This window comes from Wyeomyia smithii, chromosome 2, assembly GCF_029784165.1.
Source record: "Wyeomyia smithii strain HCP4-BCI-WySm-NY-G18 chromosome 2, ASM2978416v1, whole genome shotgun sequence".
NCBI classification, from domain to species: Eukaryota; Metazoa; Arthropoda; class Insecta; order Diptera; family Culicidae; genus Wyeomyia; species Wyeomyia smithii.
In genome coordinates this window covers 154,127,585-154,150,894 of record NC_073695.1, presented here as the reverse complement: position 1 = coordinate 154,150,894, position 23,310 = coordinate 154,127,585, and the positions used below count along the sequence as shown (strand labels likewise).

General features: G+C 40.4%; 1 protein-coding gene across 2 annotated transcripts in view; it reads left to right on the top strand.

Annotated features, from left to right (window-relative positions):
- Positions 1 to 23,310, top strand: part of LOC129725657 (grpE protein homolog, mitochondrial) — a 151,284-nt gene that overhangs the window by 34,892 nt on the left and 93,082 nt on the right. The gene's annotated exons all lie outside the window — the stretch shown is intronic.

The window sequence follows — 23,310 nt, the reverse complement described above, 5'->3', positions numbered from 1 at the left end:
TACGAAGCAGTCTATGAAAATCATTCGTCTAGTTTTTTGAGTGTATGATTTTTCGTTTTTTATAATTACAAAAAATCAAGCTTACAATGCAGATGCAAAAAAATTGCTTCTATCGTTTTTGCACGCAAAAGTTGGAGTGTGCGTAACCAGATCATTTATGAGCGAAATTAGCGCATTTACTGATTTAATTTGGAACCAGTACAACGCATGTGCGTTGGTCATAACGCATTTGATGCGCTAGCATTTTTTGAATGTATTACGCATTTCCAAACCACCACACTTATAGCGAATTTCTTTATTCCACTGTGTGCGGGCAGAACTGCCGAGGAATAATAAATCGTCATCGCCATTTAAGACGCAAGTAAGAAAGAGATGCCAGATAATTGTTTACGAACTTAGCACTAGCTGTGGTGGGTTGAAGCTGACAATTTTTACAGTGCGCTTCGGGCAGCACGGCAGGTCAAAACTGGGTCAAAATCGAACAAATAAAGAAGGGTTTTGACAGCAGTTAGTGCGCTTCCAGGTTAAAACGAGGTGAGCTGGTGGAAGAAAGAAATTCGCTATTATAAAGCATCAGCCGATGTTCAAAAGGCTGGCATCGTTAAAACAGTGCAACCAGCAATCAACACTGATAAATTGGGTACTGACAAAATAAAGAAAAAATACTGTCTGATCGACTCACTTCCATGAACCAGGTCATTTAAAAACATCATTTAATCATTAACAATAAACAAAAACATTAGATTTGTTTAAAACATTTTGCATTTAACTATGACTCTGGTTTTATTCACATGCGCGTCACTGGTACCATCGTCAATAACTTCTGCGGCAACAAGACTCGCCAGCGATGCCAACCTTTTATCAAGAAAAACTGGAAGAATTCAAAACAAAAAACTGGAGAAAACTGGATATAAAATTTCAACCTTCTGCAGAAATTTGTTTGATTTTCGGTACAAGAATGTTGCGTAAATAACAATTATATACATATACTGCACTGTATTATTTCATGCAAACAAAAATCATGAAAGAAACAATGCATTGCCATTTTGATTTTTCACTGATGTAGATTATATTACTAGGTATAAAGTCTAACGTACTCGAAATTTTGAAGATGCGACTGGAATTCGATAAAAACCAGAGAACTGAAGGGCATGAATGCACAAAATATTGAAAAGACCACACGTTTGAGGGGAAAGAATTCAATAAATAGGATGACTAATAGAAAGCTGGATAAAACTGGATTTTTTTTTAAAAACTGGAGATATTCAACCCTTGGCTGTTTCGCTGGCGTTCCCGAAAAAAACTGGAGATATCCAGGAAAAACTGCAGGGTTGGCAACGCTGAGCCTCGCTATTGGCTGTTTCGGTTGCTGACGATATTTAGGGATGCACGAGCCGTCGATACGCACCGGCTCGCGAAAGTAAAGAGCGATTTTTTGAGCGCCTCGAAACTAATCGTTCGCCCGAAACCGAAGGTTACCGAAGCAGTACGATTTTTGTGTACATATATGTCGCCATCTTACAATTCAAAATGTTGTCTGAGGTTGATAGGTCGATTTGTGGCCTCAGTGCATCATTACAATTCCGTAAATACCCATATTGGATGGTATTTGATCATTCGCCGCTGTTTTTCAGAAACCGGAAGTCGCCATCTTGGATTTCAAAATGGCATTAAGGGACAGTTTTTGGCCTCTGAGCGTCATTCTGGTTAAAGAAACTCTCGTATTGGGTGTTATTTGGTCATTTTCGGCTGTTTTCCAGACACCGCAAGTCGCCATCTTACAATTCGAAATGTTGTCTGAGGTCGATTTGTGGCTTCGGTGCGTCATAACATTTCCGGAAATACCTATATTGGATGGTATTTGATCATTTGCCGCTGTTTTTCGGAAACCGGAAGTCGCCATTTTTGATTTCAAAATGGCATTTGGAGACAATTTCTGGCCTCTGTGCGTCATTCTGGTTCAAGAAACACCCATATTAGGTGGTATTTGGTCATTTTCGGCTGTTTTCCAGACACTGGAAGTCGCCATCTTACAATTCGAAATGTTGTCTGAGGTCGATTTGTGGCTTTAGTGCATCATAACAATTCCGGAAATACCCATATTGGGTGGTATTTGGTCATTTGCCGCTGTTTTTCAGAAACCGGAAGTCGCCATCTTAGATTTCGAAATGGTATTTGGAGATATGCCAGAAGAAGGAAGGGTGTCGAAACATTATGGACATGTTTGTTACACCTAAAAACATTCACTTGCCAAATTTGATTGTATTTGCTTGATTGGTTCTCGAGCTGTGCGAAATTTGAGTTTCATTTGTACAGTGAGGGGCAAAATAGTGCCCACTTTATTTTTTTTTTTCATTTCTTTCATTTTTCTGGTTCAAATTGAACGAAAACACATCGTAATCATTCCTAAAATTTCTCTCATAATGTTCTTTTCTTTTTTAATTTTGTTCTGATAAAAAAAAAGTTTTTCTGATAGAACAAAAACAGTTTTTATTCCCAAAAAAACAGTGACAAAATAAAGTGCCCACTCTAAAAATCGATAAAATTTCGATAAGTTTCCATCGTGAGACCCCTTGATTTCGTTTGTTTTGAGTATTTTGACGTTTCATAAACAACTGGCTTGGCTCTAAAGCATTTGTACTCGTGTCTGCCTTCGAAAAAGTTGTAAAATATGGAGAACGCAGTAATTTCCCGTACGATTCCGTTGTGCATCCGGAAACTGGTTGTTGGCGATGTCAATAACGGCCAATCGCACCGGGAAGTGGCGCATTTGTTCAACTGAAGAACCAAAAATGAGACAAAATCTCTTTATTTTAAGTATCGACATCTAGCGGTGGAGAGGACGCATTTTACACTCGAAATTCAATTACGCTTATATTCTATTCATCCAATAAAAGGACTGTAAGTTCTCGCCGCTTTTTCGCCGATAAAATCCTTTGTTCTCCCCGGTACTGGTATAGCGAGGGTGCCTTTTCATGATAATCGTACAGTACCACCCGCATACGTGCAACGGTTTTTATGTAGATTTATTTTTAATAAATTTCATTGTTGCCCAAGTTGAAAACTGAATATCTTGACTAACGACAATCATTTTTTTACATTGTACCTAATGTCTTAAGCAGTGCTGTGTATAGCGCGTCTGATATGCATTACTTGCAATGTTAGGTATAAAAAACGGTACGAGAAAAAAATATTGTCGTTGACCGTGAAATTCGGGTTCCAAATCCAACGAAGATATTCAAGAAAATCAACTAACAGGTTAAAATAGTTTCAATGGTTGCGAGGTGTACGTGGTGTACGAGGTGTACGATACAAGAAAATTTGTTAAACAATGTTTGAACGGTTGAAAGATTTTTATTTTAATTTGTTCTATTGACGTTGATTGTGAATTGTTACTGAATATCCGCTTTAAAGATCTCTCGAATGCGGTCCGGTTTTAACTTGATTTTGATAGATTCAAGCTTGAGCTTGGCTTTAACTTGATTTTGATAGATTCAAGCAAAAAAATAGTTTAATGGTCCATGTTCAAACTATTAGAGCGGACTGTTCAAACGATGCACTGTAAAATCAATGTAGAATGGAACAGCAAAAAATGAATGCGAAAGCTTGGGCACCGATTTGTTGAAGAGTTTTGTTTGAAGTTGCATATCTGTTCTGTGGAAGTGGCCAAGCACTACAAAATCAGCAAGGCAGCGGTCGGAAAAAATCTTGAAGAAGATGAAAACGTTCGGATCGGTGGTGGATGGCCCAGTAAGGGGACGAAAACGCAAGACAGATGCCAGAACGGACAAGAAAATCTTTCGTGAGGTGAAGAAAAACTCAAAAGTTACGATCCGGCGGATACAGGAAGAGCTCCAACTTTCGGTTTCGCGTCGTACTGTCCGTCGCCGCATCCAACCACAGGGGTTCCGTAGCAAGATGGCAGTGAGAAGGCCTTTCATCAGCAAGGTGAATAAGACTAAGCGTCTCAAGTTCGCCAAGGAGCACGCCGATAAGCCGTATTGCAATAACCGTCGTATTGCAATATCCTGCGGGAAAATCTCGAGGTATCTCTCATCAAGACGGGCCTCGAGGAGCGCTTCGTTTTCCAGCAGGATAACGATCCGAAGCATACGGCCAAGCTGACGAAGTCATTTTTCCGTTCCTGTCGCATCAAACCCCTTGAATGGCCCCCACAAAGTTCTGATCTGAACCTCATCGAAAATCTGTGGGCCATCCTTGATGCTCGGATCGATGAAACTGGTGTAACTAAAAAAAAAACTATTTTGAAGCCCTGGAACGCGCGTGGGAAGAACTCGACCCACAACACTTGAAAAACCTTGTAGAAAGTATGCCGAAGCGCTTACAGGAGGTGTTGGAGGCTAAAGGAGGCCATACTCACTATTAAATTGTTGTTGTTTACCTTCAGTTTGGCTTATTTGAAACTATATTTATCTGGGCGCTTTATTTTGTCCCTGTTTATTTAAGTATTCCAAACTGTTTTTTTTTATTAGAAAATTTTTTTCTGTTACCAGAGCAACATTAACTAAACTTGAAAAGAACATAATAATTAAGATTTTAAAAATGATTACGATGTGGTTTCGTTTAATTTTAACCAGAAAAATGAACGAAAAGAAAAAATAAAGTGGGCACTTTATTTTGCCCCTCACTGTATGGGACTCCTTTCTTATACAAGAGGGAGGGGTGTCAAACCATTATGGATATATTGGTTACCCCTAAAAACATTCACCTGCCAATTTTGGTTCCATCTAGTTGGTTAGTTCTCGAGATAAGCAGTAAATTGTTTTTCGTTTGTATGGAACCCCTCCCTCACAGAAGAGGGGGAGGAGTCAAACCATTATGGACATATTTGTTACCTCTAAAAACATTCACATACCAAATTTGGTTATGTTTGGTTGATTGGTTCTCGAGCTGTGTGAAATTCGTGTTTCATTTGCATGGGACCCCTCCCTTGTATATGTGGGAGGGGTGTCAAACTAATGTGGAAATATTTGTTACCCTTAAAAACATCCACCTACCAAATTTGGTTCTATTTGCTTGGTTAGTCTTCCAGATGTGGAGGAAATTGTGTTTCATTTGTATGGAACCCCTCCCTTCCAGAAAAGGGAGGGGTGCCGAACCAATATGGACATATTTGTTACTCCTAAAAACATCCACATGCCAAATTTGGTTCCATTTGCTTGGTTAGTTTTTGAGATGTGCAGAAATTTGTATTTCGTTTGTATGGGACCCCTCCCTTCTAGAAGAGGGAGGGGTCTCAAACCATCATAGGAACCTTTCTCGGTCCCTAAAACGCCTACATACAAATTTTCACGTCGATCGGTTCGGTAGTTTCCGAGCCTATATGGATCAGACAGACAGACAGACCGGACTGCATTTTTATAGGTATAGATATTCTGATTTTGATTTCTGTCAATGTATTCCTTGTACAACTTTTGCGTTATGCGTTTCACGCGTTCATTGTGCGAAGTCAGAGCAAATTCTGTGCTGTTGAATAACACATTGGATGATTAAAGCTTAAACTTTTGCGTGTGGGGTTAACGGGCAGTGGCAACTATATTGCCACCAATGTTTTCGGGGTTAACGGGCAGTGGCAACTATATTGCCACCAATTTTTTCAATTGATTCAATAGTTAATTTTTTAACAAAGGTACATTTGTGTTGTTCCTTCTGTAAGGAATACGTTCTATTGAAGTTTATGTAGATTCTTTGCGTAGTTTTCACGGCCTTATAAAGGGTTAAAATAAAAATCAATTTGCAATTTTTCAGTTCCCTCACTCATCATTCGTGTTGGTATATACACTAAAGTCGCTTTTTACGCGGGGGATACGTGCCGCGTAAATTCCGGAATCCGCGTAAACAAACCTGCGTTAATTCTGCAATCCGAGTGAAGAGAAACCGAAATTCGAGCAAAAAAAAAATACCGCGTAAATTACGGAATCCGCGTAAAAAAACGCGTAGATTCCGGAATCCGCGTATAAAAACCGCGTAAATTTCGGAATCCGCGTAAATTCCGGAATCCGCGTAAAAAGCGACCTTAGTGTATAACGCCGTGATAATCATTTACTGAAGAAATCTAGTTCAGAAGAATAATGCCTGGCTTCATTTATTATTAAATTTCTTTTTTTTTTGCAACTCATTAAACAAGCTTCGAACCCGAGTCCTTCCTCTGTGAAACCTAGATTCATACCACTGCTCCGTATGAGCTATATGAGATCAGCATCGATCCGTTTTCGCTATATGAGATCAGCATCGATTTTACTCGATGTGCTGATTTCTTATCGTTACCTACACGTTCATAGCTAGGAACATGCCGGGTCTCTCTTTCAGATTGAAAGTTCAGATAAAGTACAGGCGGAACCTCATACGAACTAGGAAGCCCAGAAAAGGCTGACGCGGAGCTCTTTCTGAAATTTCAAGTTCAGAAAAAGTACACGCGGAACGCAATGTGAACTTAACTCTGACATTTAATAACTGCGATAACTAACGGGAGTAATACTAAACGCGAGGTGTACACTTCGGCAGTCAATTATAAACTGCTTTTTATTTGCAATACATCATAACACTGAGCCAGTCAGTTGTTCAGACAGGGTTGTAATCTAGGGTGGTCACAACAGTTCTCCCCCCTTTAGTTTGAACAGTATTACTTTCTGAAAATGGCCAAACTTAACTGCCATACGGTTCTTAATATTTGAATGCGGTTAAACAAAATTGCCGCTTAAACTTTTTTTGAAGATAGTGGCGAAACATTACTGCCACAAACTTAACCTTTTGTTTGTTTTAATAAATGAAATCGAGATCCCTTTTAGGACGCTTCGGTCTACTAGAGCGACGCAAACTTTTCCGATGACAACTCGAGCTTGACGATTGATTCGACTGCGACCACTGTCGCGTAGATGGGCCATCCTGGGGATTAACTTCCTCTGGTGGTAAACACGCCGATGTGCCACCACCTTCCGAATCACAAACCATTGGATGATCGTCAGATGTGCCTCAGTAGATTAACGAATCTGCTGCGAAATCAAGGAATCCGCCAGCATCGTCGTCAACGCTTTCATCGTCATCGTCACCACGCGCTCGTTTCCGGTTAACACTTCTTCCTTCCTCCCCCGCAAAAATCAAACCCTGACGATTTCTACGGGCTCCAACCAGCTCCAGCTGGTTGCGGTGCGCCAGATACACCCGACCTCCGACGGAAACCTGAAATGTCGTTAAATAAACACGCTTTGAAAATTTAGCTTCAACCCATCGCCGAATGTCAGTAGGTTTAAAATTTTCAAAGTAAACTAGATCTCCTGGGCGCAACTTGTCAATCCAGTCAGGTTTATGACAATCTTTAATATCGTAGCTATTTACAGATTTATCCACACTATCACGCTTCGTCAGATGATTCCTAAAACTATTCCTAGGATGGATTAAATCCAACAGCGTTTTGGGTTTATAGCTAAACAGTCTCTCTGAAGGAAAAGAACTACTACCTTCTGAACATGTATTCCTGTAACCAAACAAAAAATAAGACACCAAATCTTCTGTGCTCAAACCAGCCATATTCGGATCCAACAAAAAAAAATATCAACCCTTTTTTTACCACTCTTACCATACGTTCTGCTTGTCCGTTGCTCGAAGGTTATACGAAGGACTTTTCATAACCTTGATACTGTGTTTCTGAAAAAAGTCAACAAGTTTTTTAGAATTAAACGGCGGTCCTCCGTCCGTAACAACTACGTCCGGCAACCCAAACCTAGTAAAAACGCTGATAAATTTTGACTTCACACTCCTGGTATCTGTACTAAACTTCATGTACTCAACTTCAAGCCATTTTGAAAAACTGTCGACAATGACCAGGAAAACTTTTTCGTCGAAATAAAAGAAGTCCGCATGAATGCGGTGCGGGTAAACGGTTTTGTTGTAGGAATCCAGATATAATGTGGTACCTGTTTAGGAACTACATTCATTTGACAACACACAGTACAAGTTTTTACAAAATTTTCAATGTCAATACTCATGCCATGCCAGTAAACTGTTCTTCTGGCCATCTGCTTTATTTTAGTTATTCCTGCGTGATTTTTGTGTAATAAACGCAGAATTTTCTTTTGCAAACTATCAGGAATAACGACACGGTCTTGGTATAGCAAACAATCTTCTACTACTTCCAAGTCTTGGTGTTGTGCATATACATCCAAAAAACTGCGATCTAACTTCTGTGGCCAATCATGCTTCATGTAGTGAACATTTTTTGTGCAAAAACGGATCTTTTTGTGATTCACTCGCAATCAAAGCATGGTCTAGCGGAAACTCATTGGAAACATTCAACCTCTTTATGTATTCTTTTTGCAAACTTAACGGAACATTTTCAGGAAGAGGAAATCTTGAGCAAAAATCTGCGTTGCCCATCTTTGTTGACGGCCTGTAAACAATGTCAAAATCGTAAATACTCAGTTCCATTACATATCTCTGCAGACGCGCCATAAACAACGTATTTTTCCCTTCTTTCTCGAAAATTCCAATCAATGGCTTATGATCAGTATACACAGTAAACTTTTTGCCAAAAAAAAAACTTATGAAACTTTTTGATGGTGCTAACAACTGCCAACGCTTCTAAGTGCAAAATTGGGTAGGATTTTTGTGCATCTGTTAAATTGGAAGAAACAAAACTAATAGGTCTTTCCTCATTCTTGATTTGATGTGCGATTACGCCGCCTAACCTATAACTACATGCATCTGTTACAACGACAATAGGTTTCCTCGGATCATAAAACTCCAACAGCTTTGAACTCAACAACGCCTGTTTGCAGTCTTCAACCACTCGACTACAGTCCGAGTCCCAGACGAACTTATCGTCTTTTTTAAATAAAAGATACAGACAGCTGAGGCGTGAGGACACATTGGGTATTAACTTCCCGTAGTCATTAACCAAACCCAAAAATGCCTTCAGTTCAGAAACATTATTCGGGATTTTTGCTTTCCGAATCGTCCAGACCTTTTCCGGGCATGGCAACAAACCTCTGTCGCTCAAAATGTGACCCAAGAATGGCAAACTTGAAACAAACCATTTGCATTTTTGCAGATTAATCTTAATATTGGCATTAGAAAGCCGCTCTAAGACCAAATTAAGCTTCCGTACGCAGTCCGAATAGTCCTTGCCTGCTATCAAAACATGGTCTAAGTAACAGTAAATTCCGTCGATATCCTTCGAAACCTGATCCATGATATGCTGAAATATAGCCGCACTTGAAAAAGCACCCTGTGGCAAACGATTGGACGTAAACAAACCTTTGATTGTGTTAATCACCATGATTTTTCTTGACCTTTTTGACAACAATAACTGTGTATACGCACCAGACAGATCAAGAGAACAGAAAACCTTCGCGCCAGCCAAAGAAGCAAACAAATCCTGTGTTAGTGGGCGCGGATACACATTAGAAATCAAAACTTTATTGATAGAAACTCTATAATCAATAACCATCCTAATGCTACCGTCCTTTTTCACCACTTGAATTACGGGTGACGCCCACTCGCTCGAATCAATTGGTGTTATGACTCCATCCTTTTCCAAACAGTCGAGGTGCTGCAAAACCTTGTCCCTCAACCTGTATGGAGCGTCATAAGCACGCTTAAAAACCGGTGTATGATCTTTTAAAACTACAGTGCTGTTCGGAAAAATAGCAGTGGCTCACATTTTCTTCAAATGTGAATAGTGTTCTTCTAGTTTATGTGATTTATTTCGATTCGCATCTGATAAATAATCTTTAAAAATGAAGTGACAAAGACATATTTAGTTTTGGTTGAAATAAACAATGGTTTGCTCAGATGGTTCTAAAGTTTATTTCCAACATGTTCGAAATAATAGCAGCATAAACAATACATCAACAGAAGTACCAAATTTAACTAACAATTCAACGCTTTTATTATTTAAAGCTTGTTGTTAGAATTAGTATTTTGTAGTGTATCCTTTATTTTTTATCACAGCTGCACATCTTCGCGGCATTGAATCTACAATCTTCTGGCACTTTGTGATAGGTAGGTGACCGAGCTGGCCAATCCATCAGATCAATGTTGTTGGCTTGAAACCATGTTTTTGCATGTCTGCTTGTTTGTTTTGGATCATTGTCTTGTTGGAAGACCCATTTCAAGGGCATTTCCTCCTCTGTGTACGACAGCAAGATATGGTAGAAGTATTTCAACATAGCCGTAGGCGTCCATGATCCCGGGTATACGATGTATAGGTCCTACACCGTTGTACAAAAAACATCCCCATACCATGATTTTAGCACCTCCATGTTTTATCGTCTTAACAGTGAACTGAGGTAAAAATTCTGTACCCGGTGGACGTCTAACGAACATTTGCTTTCCACCCGTGCCAAACAGTACTATTTTGCTTTCATCCGTCCACAGAATAATTTTTCCATTTTTCGATAGGCCAATTAACGTGAACTTTGGCGAAACTTAGTCGATTCTGTATGTGACGTGCTTTCAGTAGAGGTACTTTTCTCGGACTTCTCGCGCGCAGATCAGCTTCAATCAAACGTTTTCTGATTGTTGACGTGCATATGGGAAGATTTAGCACATTCTTCAGTGTCCTTGAACTGATTTGCGAGTACTTTTTACCCATCCGAACGATTTGACGATCAGTTTTTGCGATGTTACTCGCTTTCTGCCGCGAGTTTCACTCTTGGGTTTCCAACGTAGTGCATTGTACACCTTCTCAGCAGAGCAGTCTAAAATTTCCTGCACTTCACGGTATGTTTTTCCACTTGAAATTACCTGTTTGATGCGATCTCGTTCTTCGACAGAGCAATGCTTTGGGCCGTCCCATCTTCCCAAAAAATAACAGAGCTCTGGTACTTTTTAATTTGATTAAATAACAAGTTTCATTTACACTTTCGACTTCACAACAAAAACACATTATGGGTATTCATGTCGAGCTCGTAAACAAATACCCAGCCGTAAAAATACTCACCTCTATTGACGAGTAATGGAAGATACACAGTTTACGGCTGGGTATTCGTATACGAGCTCGATGTGAAGACCCCTATTAACTATAGTTGAGTATCTTCAATAACTTGGCGTAATGAAGTTGTTTTCTATAGGCACTGCTATTTTTAATAACAACCAGAAATGTTCGACTAGTGAAAAAAACAATTGGACTCTGGAACAAATGAGTAAAGAATGAACACAATAGCGCTTCACAATCTTCGCTCACTACCACATCTTCGTGCACGTTTAAAGTCTGTCATGCATTACACTCACACAAGTACACAATAAATATCAACTACCCTTACTTGCACTGCTATTATTTCGAACTGCACTGTAGATCTGCTTCAAACCTTTTAATTGGCGTCCATAAAGATTTATCAAAAACTTTGGCGAACTTACTCTGTATCTCTGCAACAATCTGGTCCGAGCAAACTGCCAGTTGATTTATGCTGCTTCCAAACGCCTTCCTCCAGTCAGAAATGAATACGTCCAGCCAGTCTCTTCCCCAGTGGCGTCTCGTGGATTTGGATATTGACTATGCACTCAAGGTTGTCCCATACAAACACCTATCCCCTCCCCTCCCCCTTCCCCCCAGTGGCCATCACCAGAAATGTACATAATAAAACACATGCATTGCATTTATCTGATTTAGTATTCATATTTTCTAGAAATCTATCATTAACTGTCATAAGAAGAATCAAATTTATTTATAAAAATATCATCTTCAAATCATTCCGCGTCGAACACTCGACAGAAACGGACGTGCAAAGTGGTCGTTCTATTACAATCCGGTCCGTGTGTACGGACCGTGGAGTTGTGTCGCTACGTTCTGTACCCGGCTCGCAACTTTGGCTGTATTGTTGCAAAATACCAGCTGCAGTTTTGATCTGTGCACAGTGAATATATCTTTCTAATTCAAGGCCATCAGTTGACAGTCGAGTCGTGTCGCTGTGCTGAGTGATCTCACACCCGGCTCACTGCTGGTGGCTGTATTGGTGCTGCTGGCTGCTTTGGGTGCAGCTTCGAACGATCGGACAACCACTGCTGGAAGGAAGAAGTAAATAGGTACGTGTTCTTGTCGGCGCTAGTGCGCTACATTTAGCTCGATGGATATAGATCCCTCGCCTCCCGTGCCACCATCCCCGAACCCCCCTGACCCTGACCCTTCTGTTACCCCCTCCCCTGTTCATTCTCCAGTCCCCCCTCGCCCCAGGCTTTACCCGGACGGATCTCAACAGGGCAGCTATACTGTTTGTTTTCGTCCAAAGGCAGGAGTGAATTCAAAGCGATTAAACATACTGCAAATTTCTAAACACCTGACGAAGGGGTACAAGGCCGTGACCGAAATTTCCAAGGTCCGACCTAACAAGCTCCGTGTCGTGGTCAGTGATCTGGCACAGGCCAATGCTATCGCTTGCTCTGAGCTCTTCACACGCGAGTATCGCACGCACGAGACGTACCTACCCGCACGAGACGTGGAGATCGACGGTGTCATAACTGATTCGAGTCTGTCTGTCGAGTGTATCCTAAAAAGCGCAACCGGTTGCTTCAAAAATACCGAAACACAGGCGAAGAGTTTGGATTGTAAGCAATTGCGGTCCATGTCTCTCGTCGGCGGTAAAAAACTGCGTATATGAAGGATTCTATCTCTGTCTTACAGTGGAATTGTAGAAGTATTTTACCAAAAATTGATTCGTTTAAAGTTTTGATAAATAAAAACAAATGCGATGCATTTTCCCTTTGTGAAACTTGGCTTACTTCAAATATTGATCTCAACTTCCATGATTTTAATATTATTCGCCTTGATCGAGACACCCCTTATGGAGGAGTACTTTTAGGGATTAAAAAGTGCTATTCTTTCTATCGTATTAACCTCCCCTCGATTCCAGGCATCGAAGTTGTCGCATGTCAAATGACAATACAAGGTAAAGAGCTTTGTATTGCCTCAATATATATTCTTCCTAGAGCACAGGCTGGGCAACGGCTGCTCTTTGATTCAATAGAACCTCTTCCCTCGCCACGTTTGATTTTGGGAGACTTCAACTCTCATGGTGTGGCTAATAACCGCTCCTTTTTAATCTATAACCTTTGCGATGACTTCGACATGATTATTCTAAACAACGGTGAAATGACACGTATCCCGAAACCTCCAGCGCGCCCAAGCGCTTTGGATCTATCCTTATGTTCGACGTCGCTACGGTTGGATTGCGCATGGAAGGTAATCCTCGATCCTCACGGTAGCGACCATCTGCCTTTTCTTATTTCAAGTACAAACGGGTCAACTCGCATGCGACCAATTGACACTCCGTATGACCTCACACGGAATGTCGATTGGAAGTTATACGAGGAAATGATTTCAAAAGCGGTCGAGTCGATTCAACATCATCCACCACTTGAAGAATACAACCTCCTCGCGGGCTTGATTCTCGACGCCGCGTTGCAAGCCCAAACGAAGAAATATCCCGGCGTAACGATCAAAGAACGGCCTCCCACTCCGTGGTGGGACCAAGAGTGCTCCGATGTCTACACGCGAAGATCCGACGCGTTTTTGGCCATCCAGAAGGGAGGTATATCTGGCGACTATTTACGGTATTCGGAGCTTGATACCAAGTTAAAAGTTTGGCTAAAGCAAAGAAACGCGGATATTGGCGTCGGTTCGTGAACGAGACGTCGAGGGAGAGATCGATGAGCACTCTTTGGAACACAGCCCGAAGAATGCGGAATCGCGTAACGGTCAACGAAAGCGAGGAGTCTTCAAGTCGGTGGATGTTTGATTTTGCCAGGAAAATATGTCTGGACTCTGTTCCTGAGCAAAACATTGTTCGCGATGCGTCTCCGGGCCACGACGCGATAGAATCACCTTTTACGATGGCAGAATTTTCAGTTGCCCTCCTGTCCTGTAACAATAACGCGCCTGGGTTAGATAGAATCAAATTCAACTTGTTGAAGAATCTACCCGGCAATGCCAAGAGGCGCCTGTTGAACTTGTTCAATAAGTTCCTGGAGCAAAACATTGTACCGCAGGATTGGAGGCAAGTGAAGGTGATCATCCAAAAACCAGGGAAACCAGCTTCTGATCACAACTCTTATAGGCCGATTGCAATGCTATCCTGTATCCGGAAATTGATGGAAAAAATGATACTCCGTCGTTTAGACCATTGGGTCAAATCAAATGGTCTACTATCAGATACTCAATTTGGCTTCCGCCGTGCCAAAGGGACGAATGATTGTCTTGCGTTGCTTACAACAGATATTCAGCTGGCGTATGCTCGCAAAGAACAAATGGCGTCTGCGTTCTTGGACATTAAGGGGGCTTTTGATTCCGTTTCTATTGACATTCTTTCGGGTAAACTTCACCGACAAGGATTTTCTCCAATTTCGAACAATTTTTTGCACAACTTGTTGTCCGAAAAGCACATGCATTTTACGCACGGCGATTTGGCAACTTTTCGCATTAGCTACATGGGTCTTCCCCAGGGCTCATGTTTAAGCCCCCTTCTTTACAACTTTTATGTAAATGACATCGACGAATGTCTGGCAAATTCATGCACGATAAGACAACTTGCAGACGACAGTGTAATCTCTGTTACAGGAGCCAAAGCTGCCGATTTGCAAGGACCATTGCAAGATACCTTGGACAATTTGTCTGCTTGGGCTTTACAGCTAGGTATCGAATTCTCTCCGGAAAAGACTGAGATAGTAGTTTTTTCTAGGAAGCATGAACCTGCTCAGCTTCAAACACAATTAATGGGTAAAACGATTTCTCAGGTTTTGGTACACAAATATCTTGGTGTCTGGTTCGACTCCAAAGGCACCTGGGGTTGTCACGTGAGGTATCTGATGAAAAAATGTCAACAAAGAGTGAATTTTCTTCGTACAATAACCGGACAATGGTGGGGAGCCCACCCAGGAGACCTTATAAGGCTTTACCGAACAACGATACTGTCTGTTATTGAGTACGGGTGTTTCTGCTTCCGCTCCGCAGCAAACACACATTTGATCAAACTGGAGCAATTACAATATCGTTGTTTGCGTATCGCCTTGGGTTGCATGCAATCGACCCATACGATGAGTTTGGAGATCTTAGCTGGAGTACTACCATTGAAAAACCGCTTCTGGAGCCTATCTTCTCGTATTCTAATCAAATGTGAGGTCTTGAACCGTCCCGTGATTGAAAATTTGAAAGGTTAATCGAACTTAATTCTCAAACCCGTTTAATGACATTGTATTTCAATCACATGTCCCAAAATATTAACCCTTCTTCGAATATTCCAAATCGTGTCGACTTATCAAATACTTCTGATTCTACTGTGTTTTTCAATACATCCATGATAGAAGAAACTCGCGGAATCCCGGATCATTTACGCGTGCAGCAGATCCCTAAATTTTTTTCCAATAAATATCGAAACATCAACTGCGACAATATGTACTACACTGACGGATCACTTCTTGATGGGTCCACTGGCTTCGGTATCTTCAATAACAATTTAACCGTCTCCCATAAGCTCGATAATCCTGCTTCTGTTTACGTCGCAGAATTAGCTGCAATTCAGTACACCCTAGGGATTATCGAAAAAATGCCCACGGACCATTATTTCATCTTTACGGACAGTCTCAGTTCCATTGAGGCTCTCCGATCGATGAAAGATGTTAAGCACTCTCCGTATTTCCTGGGGAAAATACGGGAACATCTGAGTGCTTTATCCGAAAAATCTACTCAGATTACCTTAGCGTGGGTCCCTTCTCACTGCTCGATACCGGGTAATGAGAAAGCGGACTCTTTGGCCTTTAATGAATTTTTCGCATTTGTACGTCAAAATACGATCATCAGTTGGCAAAATTCTTGGACCAAGGGGGAACTGGGAAGGTGGTTACATTCCATAATCCCCAAGGTATCGACAAACCCGTGGTTCAAGGGGTTGGATGTAGGTCGGGATTTCATTTGCGTGATGTCCCGGCTTATGTCCAATCACTATAGATTTGACGCGCATCTCCGTCGTGTTGGGCTCGGGGAGAGTGGTATCTGTGCCTGTGGTGAAGGTTATCACGACATAGAGCACGTTGTTTGGTCATGCCCTGTACACCGTGACGCCAGGTCTAGATTGATAGCTTCCCTGCAGGCCGAAGGTAGGCAGCCGGCTGTTCCTGTTCGTGATGTCTTGGCGAGCCGTGACCTATCCTACATGTCCCTTATATACGTTTTCCTGAAATCCATCCACGCCCCAGTTTAGTCCTATCCCCTTCCGCCTACATCCAACCAAACGACAAGAACACGTTAAGACCTGGATCCGGAAACAGCAATCAGACCCGCACGATACTCTCAAGGCCCGATGGAAACAACCCAATATGCCAGTCCGTAATATCTTGGCCCAGCAGCGGAACAAATTTGATATGCTGCTTACCTATGGCAATGAAAACCATCAAACAGCAAACCTGTGCTTTTAATGCAAATATTCTAGCTTTAAGTTAGATTTAGTTTCAGCTCGTAGTCGGCAGCGAGGATAAAAAATTTGCTTTTAGTTATTAAGATACTTTAGAAAGTAAGCTACCAGATATAATTGGCGCCGTCAAACATTGAATTGTATTTGTGCCGTGTCAAATAAACTATAGATGAAGAAAAAAAAATCATCTTAAAATACCAGATTTATTCTTAGAAATTCGCTGCATGCTCCTTCATGGCCGAGGAAAGATGGTTCAAATCCCCATATCCATACTTTATCCACACGCATTTATCACTAGGATTTTGCAACAAGAGACACGGCCAGCAAAATAGTTTACCACTTGTCTGTGACCCGCACAGCCACGTTGCATCATAAGCGTGTTCGTTAAATTTTCGTGTAATTGTCTTTCCACCTCTGACAAACGTTGACTTGAGATTCTCTAGCTTTGGTCGAGGAACTTGCATTTTTTGACCAAAAGCTTTTTCTACAGTTCGTCTTAAAAATGGCTTGATTAGAAGGTCTTCAACAAGATCTGGCTCCATATTTATTTTAACGTACTGCATTTGCCTCTTGAAAAGTACTGCAAGAAAATCATTTCATGCTACCACCCAGGCAATACAACATCGCGTGTGTGTTACATACAATGCCACCGAGCGTATTTTCAGTAGCCAATACTAACACCGGCCTTAGACCCTTGTCATGCAGAATGCGGCGAGACGCGAATAGCGTCAAAACAGTTCGAGATGTGCTTGGACGCGCGTAGTCTTTTTCATTGTTAATATTATTCCTCACCGTGAAAAAAGACTTGCGCGCCTTGCCGCATACTACATGGCGAGGGCCTCAGGCCTCTGCCAGGCTGACTGCCAACGCGAGCGATCGGGCGAGATTCTTGCCGTAGGTTAATGAACAGCCGTAAGTAGAGCTGTTCATTAACCTACGGCAAAAATCTCGCCCGATCACTCTGCTAGCGTTCAGCATGGCAGAGACCTCACTCAGTTTCCCACCTATCCCTTCTCTAATGAAGCTGCACTGACGACGGGAGTGCACGGAATCAGCACTAACACATCGGTCTTGCAAACCAAATCCACTGGCCACACGCGTACACGCTCTGTATGTAGATACATAACAACATTGTGTACATTGATAAGTGCACTGCGCAGAGAGGTTTTTGGTCTGTTTTATGCCTCTCGTTCGCATCACTCATTGATTTCCAGAGTTAACTTATGGTAGAGTGGGACACATGTATTTTTTCATTTTGTGCACTAGAAATGGTACACAGCGAGCAATACTAGCTGATCATTGATACTGTTTGATGGATTTTTTTAGCTTTTGATTTTTGTTAGTTATTCTTGAAATTGGTATGAAGCCAACCACACCTGGTGTAGTGCACAATAGGACGAGACGCCACTGCTCTTCCCAACAAAGGTGTAAAGCAACTCCCACTTCGCAAAACGATAAATTTAACAGTCTTCGCTTGTCTGTTAAACTTAACTTTTACTGTTATTTCTCCCTTCACCTTGAACTTGCTGCCGTTAATCACTGCTAATTTTTTGTCGCACGTCTCTAATGCTATGTGATCGAATTCTCCCTCGCACATCTCCAAACTGATGACGCAAACTGCAGCGCCACAATCAACTTCCATCTTCACTCGCAAGCCGTCAACGTAAACGTTACGGAAACACGGCTCGTTGATTCTGTTGACTGATGATATCATCAAACGGTCCATGTCGTCGTCATCCGAGACGGATCTATTCAATCGACGTCTCAAACTTTTCTGATACTCGTTTAATTTTGGTTTTGCTGCTGGAGAATCGACAAACTTCACTGACTTTTTTTTTGTTTTTCAAGTCGTAACAAAAACGACGTGTATGTCCACTTCTGCGACAGAAATTGCAAAACAGATTTCTTGACTTTAAAGCGGAACGACTTTTACGCTCAAACGAAACAGATCGGCTTCTGCTCCTTCCTCTGCTAGGCTGACGACTCCGTCCACGCGAGCGATCTCGGAATCAGACCGATTGTCCCGATTCCCAAGCCTGTTCAACACGCTCGTACGGCGCAAACTGGAACTCGAGAGATTATTTTCACCCTCTCTTCTGCTGCTTCCTTATTCGTGATGAGTTTCTTCGTTTTCGCCAAGGTTAGATCGTCCTCATAAAACAAACGGCTTGTAGCTCCTCATCGCGGATTCCACAAACCAACTTATCGCGAATCGCCATGTCCTTAAACTGTCCGAATTCACACAACTCTGCTTGGAGCTTAACAGCTAGTATGAAATCCACAGCTGTTTCATTCGGCCCTTTATCGCGTTTGTAGAATCTGTAGCGATGGATCAAATCGCTTTCCGTCTTGTCATACCGTTTTTTAAGAGCATCCGTAATCTCTTTAAACGATAAAGCTTTCAAATCCTTGCCAGGGAAAAGAAGCTTTAACTCGCTGTAGACTTCCCTGCTACAGCGAGAAACGAAAATTTTTGCTCCGCCGGATCAACCACTTTATGATGCGCAAACACCCAGTCCAACTGCTCGAAATACTGCGCAAACGGAATAGTACCGGGAACGTACGGCTCGATTTGTTTCACTAACGGCATACTTGACATGATGAAGAAAAAGAAAAAAAAAGAAAAATTGACGAACTAAAACTTTTACTAGTGTGCAAAATTACAAATATTTTTTTTTTTCAGTGTATACTTCACTGGTGTCCCAGCATAAAAATATTTAAGTCTCAAAAAGTGGAGATTTCCGATTTTTTTATTCGAAATAACACCAGATCCTGACGTTTCATTCATTTCTAGGACATTTGGCATGCAAAAAATTTCGATATCGAACAGTTCATGAACTTCATCAGTCAAAAAAGTGACACTTTGGCCGAGTTTGAGTTTGAGGCACCACTTTCCGAAGTCCGATTGAGCTGAAATTTTGTATGAGGACATTTTTCGAGAAGACGAAACGTTTAAACCCTACCACTAAACGAAATTCGAAGGTCATTTTTTTCCGTTTCTTACATTAGCCGCAGCTTGGTTAGTCTCAAAGAGTCTTGTTACTGAAAAATAAATCCGATGCCTATATTATCATTAGATCACAAATCAATCGATTAATTTTCCTCATTTTCGTGAAACTTCACCGTTCAAAATGGTCGTGAAAAAATTCCACGCAAAACGTCACTTTTTCCGTTTTCATTTTAGTGATATGACACTCATAATATGTAACCTAGATTTCACAGCAGTTGTCACTTTGCGACGTTTTGTTAACCTACGTGAGTCCCATTATAGGATTGTATTCACTTCACTCTGATTTCACCGTGAACTCTCCCGTAATAAGTACCAATATTCGCGGTGAATAGCAATATGTGAAACCCTCCATTAGGTATATCAAGCATAAGCAAAGTGAAACGGTAATGTCTCAGAAGTAGGCTGGCCCGATCATGGTTCAATGCTGGTCCGATCATGATACAAAACAGGCCTTCGCGTTTCACCAATAATTCCAACTTTAAAGCAAATATTTAATAAAAAAAAGTGTTCCTACATTGAATTTAGATATTACTGGAAAATATACTGCAATCTTTGAATATTTGTTTCTCAAATCACTGCTTGAAAACAAGCATTGAAAACAATTGTAAGGGCAATTTGTACTCGAAAATAGTTCATTTTTCAAAACATTTTTAATCGTAGTAATATTCAAGCAATCTGGATGAAACCTCCTGAACATCATCAGAAGAAGTTATTTTATGATGCTGCTTCATATTTGACACAGTTTTTTGCTCAAAAGTTAAGAAATCTTGCATATAAAAAAATGGTCCGATCATGGTACATTTTCTGACTGGTCCGATCATGATACAACACCCTATTAACAACGAAAACGATTACGCGCGTCCAAGCACATCCCGAACTGTTTTGACGCTATTCGCGAAATTTGTGTCCGACGCCTAAGACTGGTGTTAGTATTGGCTACTGAAAATACGTTCGGTGGCATTGTATGTACGTGTCGTGTACGTGTACGTGTCTGCCCATAATTCAAAAATTGGCTAATATGCCATTTTTACCAAAATCGAGAAAACAGTTTCTCGTGATGGTACACACGCTAAACAAGGTCCCTACGGAAGCCGATTGTCAAAAAATGCATTTGGGAAGGCAGCAAACGTGAAACAATTTTGGCTAATATCCAAAATAATTGAGAATTTGGCTAATATCCAATATCCATGCCACAGGTATGAACCTGTGGCATGTTCACGAACCAGTGTATTATTACTGAACTGTGTTTCTTCTAACTTTCGAAAGTGTGTTGCAGCTTGATGGTTACTGGCGACAGGTAAGCGATCGTAAGGCCCTATCATCAAATTTGACTTTTTCACGAAGAATATTTGATGCTACAAGAATTCATTTGTTGTACTGCGAAACTCAATGATCAAAACGTGTGACTGTTTCGTTCTGTCATAAATCTTTACATTTAACAAAATGATATTTAGCTCTTTGATTAGGAGTAATATTAATAAAGAGAAGATTCAGATTTCATTTTGGATTTGATGAGAAAAAATAGGAAAGTGGATTGTGAGATTACCATGAATAATAATATTTTCGTAATATCATTATATTGCTGCACGTAACATTATTATATTGCTTTTCATCCTCACTTGAATTCGCCCTACTGATCAAATCATATAGACTTCTTATGCGAAACACTTTAGAATTGTTCATCGTGCAAAACCTCATTTTCAAAAGGAAAACACTTTCAATTCGCGTGTTATAACACATAGGCACAAAGTGTTTGGATTTTTAGTCTCAAATGAAAGTTTACCGAAGTTCTAATGTTTTTTATTCGATTTTCAAATGAAAACAGTTCTACAATGAAACCTTTCTTTTATTTGTAAAGCTTAAAATTTAAATTATAACGTTTCATCACCAAATATAAAATTTTCCTTCTCTATCGAAGAAGCCTGTAAAGCAAATAAAGAATTCAATTAATTTAATTTAATTAATTGAAGTTATAGTAAACAAAAACTTACCTCTAGCGCAAAGATGCTTTCATTAGAATGTCTGTGATGGAAGAACGAAATAAAAGTATGATTCAAATTCGATTCTTTTACGGAACACAAACCACTTACCTTGCAAAAATTTACAGATGTATAGTCCGGAAAATGGACGAACTTCAAGGCCGTATTACACTCGCTGAATCTTCATCTGTCGCCATTTTTCTACTACTCAGCACAAACGGCTCGTCATTTAACATATAAGAACAAAACAAATCAACTGAAAGTGTTTCGCACATGATAATCACTGTGATGAAACAGTGGGGCAGATTCAAGTGCAATTCACTTGAAAGGGATGTTGGAATCATACGTAAATGATGTGCGGTTCATAGATGTCACTCAATGTGCGCGACAACTTGAAACGAAAGTAAAAAATGATTGAATTCGATAAAAAAAATTCTTCAAATAATGCAGAGTCATATTCATATCCTTTGATGAAACACTTGGATGAAGCGTGCGCAGTTTTTTCAGTGTACTTTGTTGGGTGAAATCACAACATCTAAACATTTTACTAACTTGAGAGTTTTAGATAATCGTAAAATACTTACAATGTTTTCGAATTTCTTTATCCTTGCGGCTGCATTTCCTGCCGCGGCACTATGGTCGGAATCGTGAAATTTCACGACAAAAATCTGTAAGTCGGAAACCATAGATACTAGAGATTTCTTGTCTTCTAAAAAGTTGCTCTACTAAGAGGAATCTATCTTTTGGTATGACTGGTACTAGGGTGGTCCTATTGTACACAAAATAAAAATTGTAACTTTTTTATCTTACTACTTAGAGCAATATTGTCTTCCACAAAATTGTAGCTAATTTAATTTCATGAAACTTTGTTAAAAAAATTATTGCTCTACTTCGTTTCTTCACTGTTTTAGGTCAATTTTTCCGAATTTATTCGGGGTGGGTCTGAAAAAAATTCTATTATTGCTCTAGTTTTTTCAGCTTTGAAAGTGGTGTTCGAGTGACTTTTAGGGCGTGAAAAACTGCATATTTTGACACTAATAGATAATTGCTAACTTTTCAGAGAAAAAAGTTACAGGTATTTTTTCGTTTTAAAATGACACTTTTTGGAGGCACCCTACTCCTTTGTTTGCACATATATGCAACAACAGCACGTTTAGGATGAAAGTTCATAGTTTCACCTTCAAAGAATTAGTCAACTTTTGTTCCCTTTAGGGTTAAAATGCATTTAAAAACTTCGAGTTTTAACACAAAAAATTGCTAATATAGCATTCAAAACCATCTAGTTATTCCAATTCGATTTTTATTTGGAAAATTTCTTCGAGTGACTTCCGGGGCATGAAAAAGCGCTTATTTTGATGTCAATTAATAGTTTCCAATGCTCGTAGAAAATAAATTATCGTTGTTTTTAAATTGAAAAATGGCATATTCATAGGGTTCTCTACATATTCAAATATTTACAAACCTGAATTGTTTTTATATTAATCCAAGTACTCTTTCCACTCAATCGTAGACCTTTGAATAGCTATTCTTTTTCTGGCAGATCTGAAGAATCCATAGCACATCCGTAAAATTCGCAGCTCTAGAATTTTTTCGGGCGTGAAATTGGCGATCGTTCCGATAATATTTGTTTCCAGCTTCAGGGCCTTATTCAATAAATCCCGTTGAAAGGGGTAGACTTGCCATGATCCTGGTAGAAGGTGCTAAAATTTTATGAAGTGTCGCAGGCATGGGATACCAAATACTTTATTTTTGAAGGACGAAACTAATATCTACAACTTTGCCGGAGATACTATACCGATCAATCAAATCGTTTAAATGCTAGAAACAGTTATGATCATTTATAGACACTCGAATGCACAAAATGTTATCTTTAGCTTACAGGAACACCAGTGCAATGTTTCAA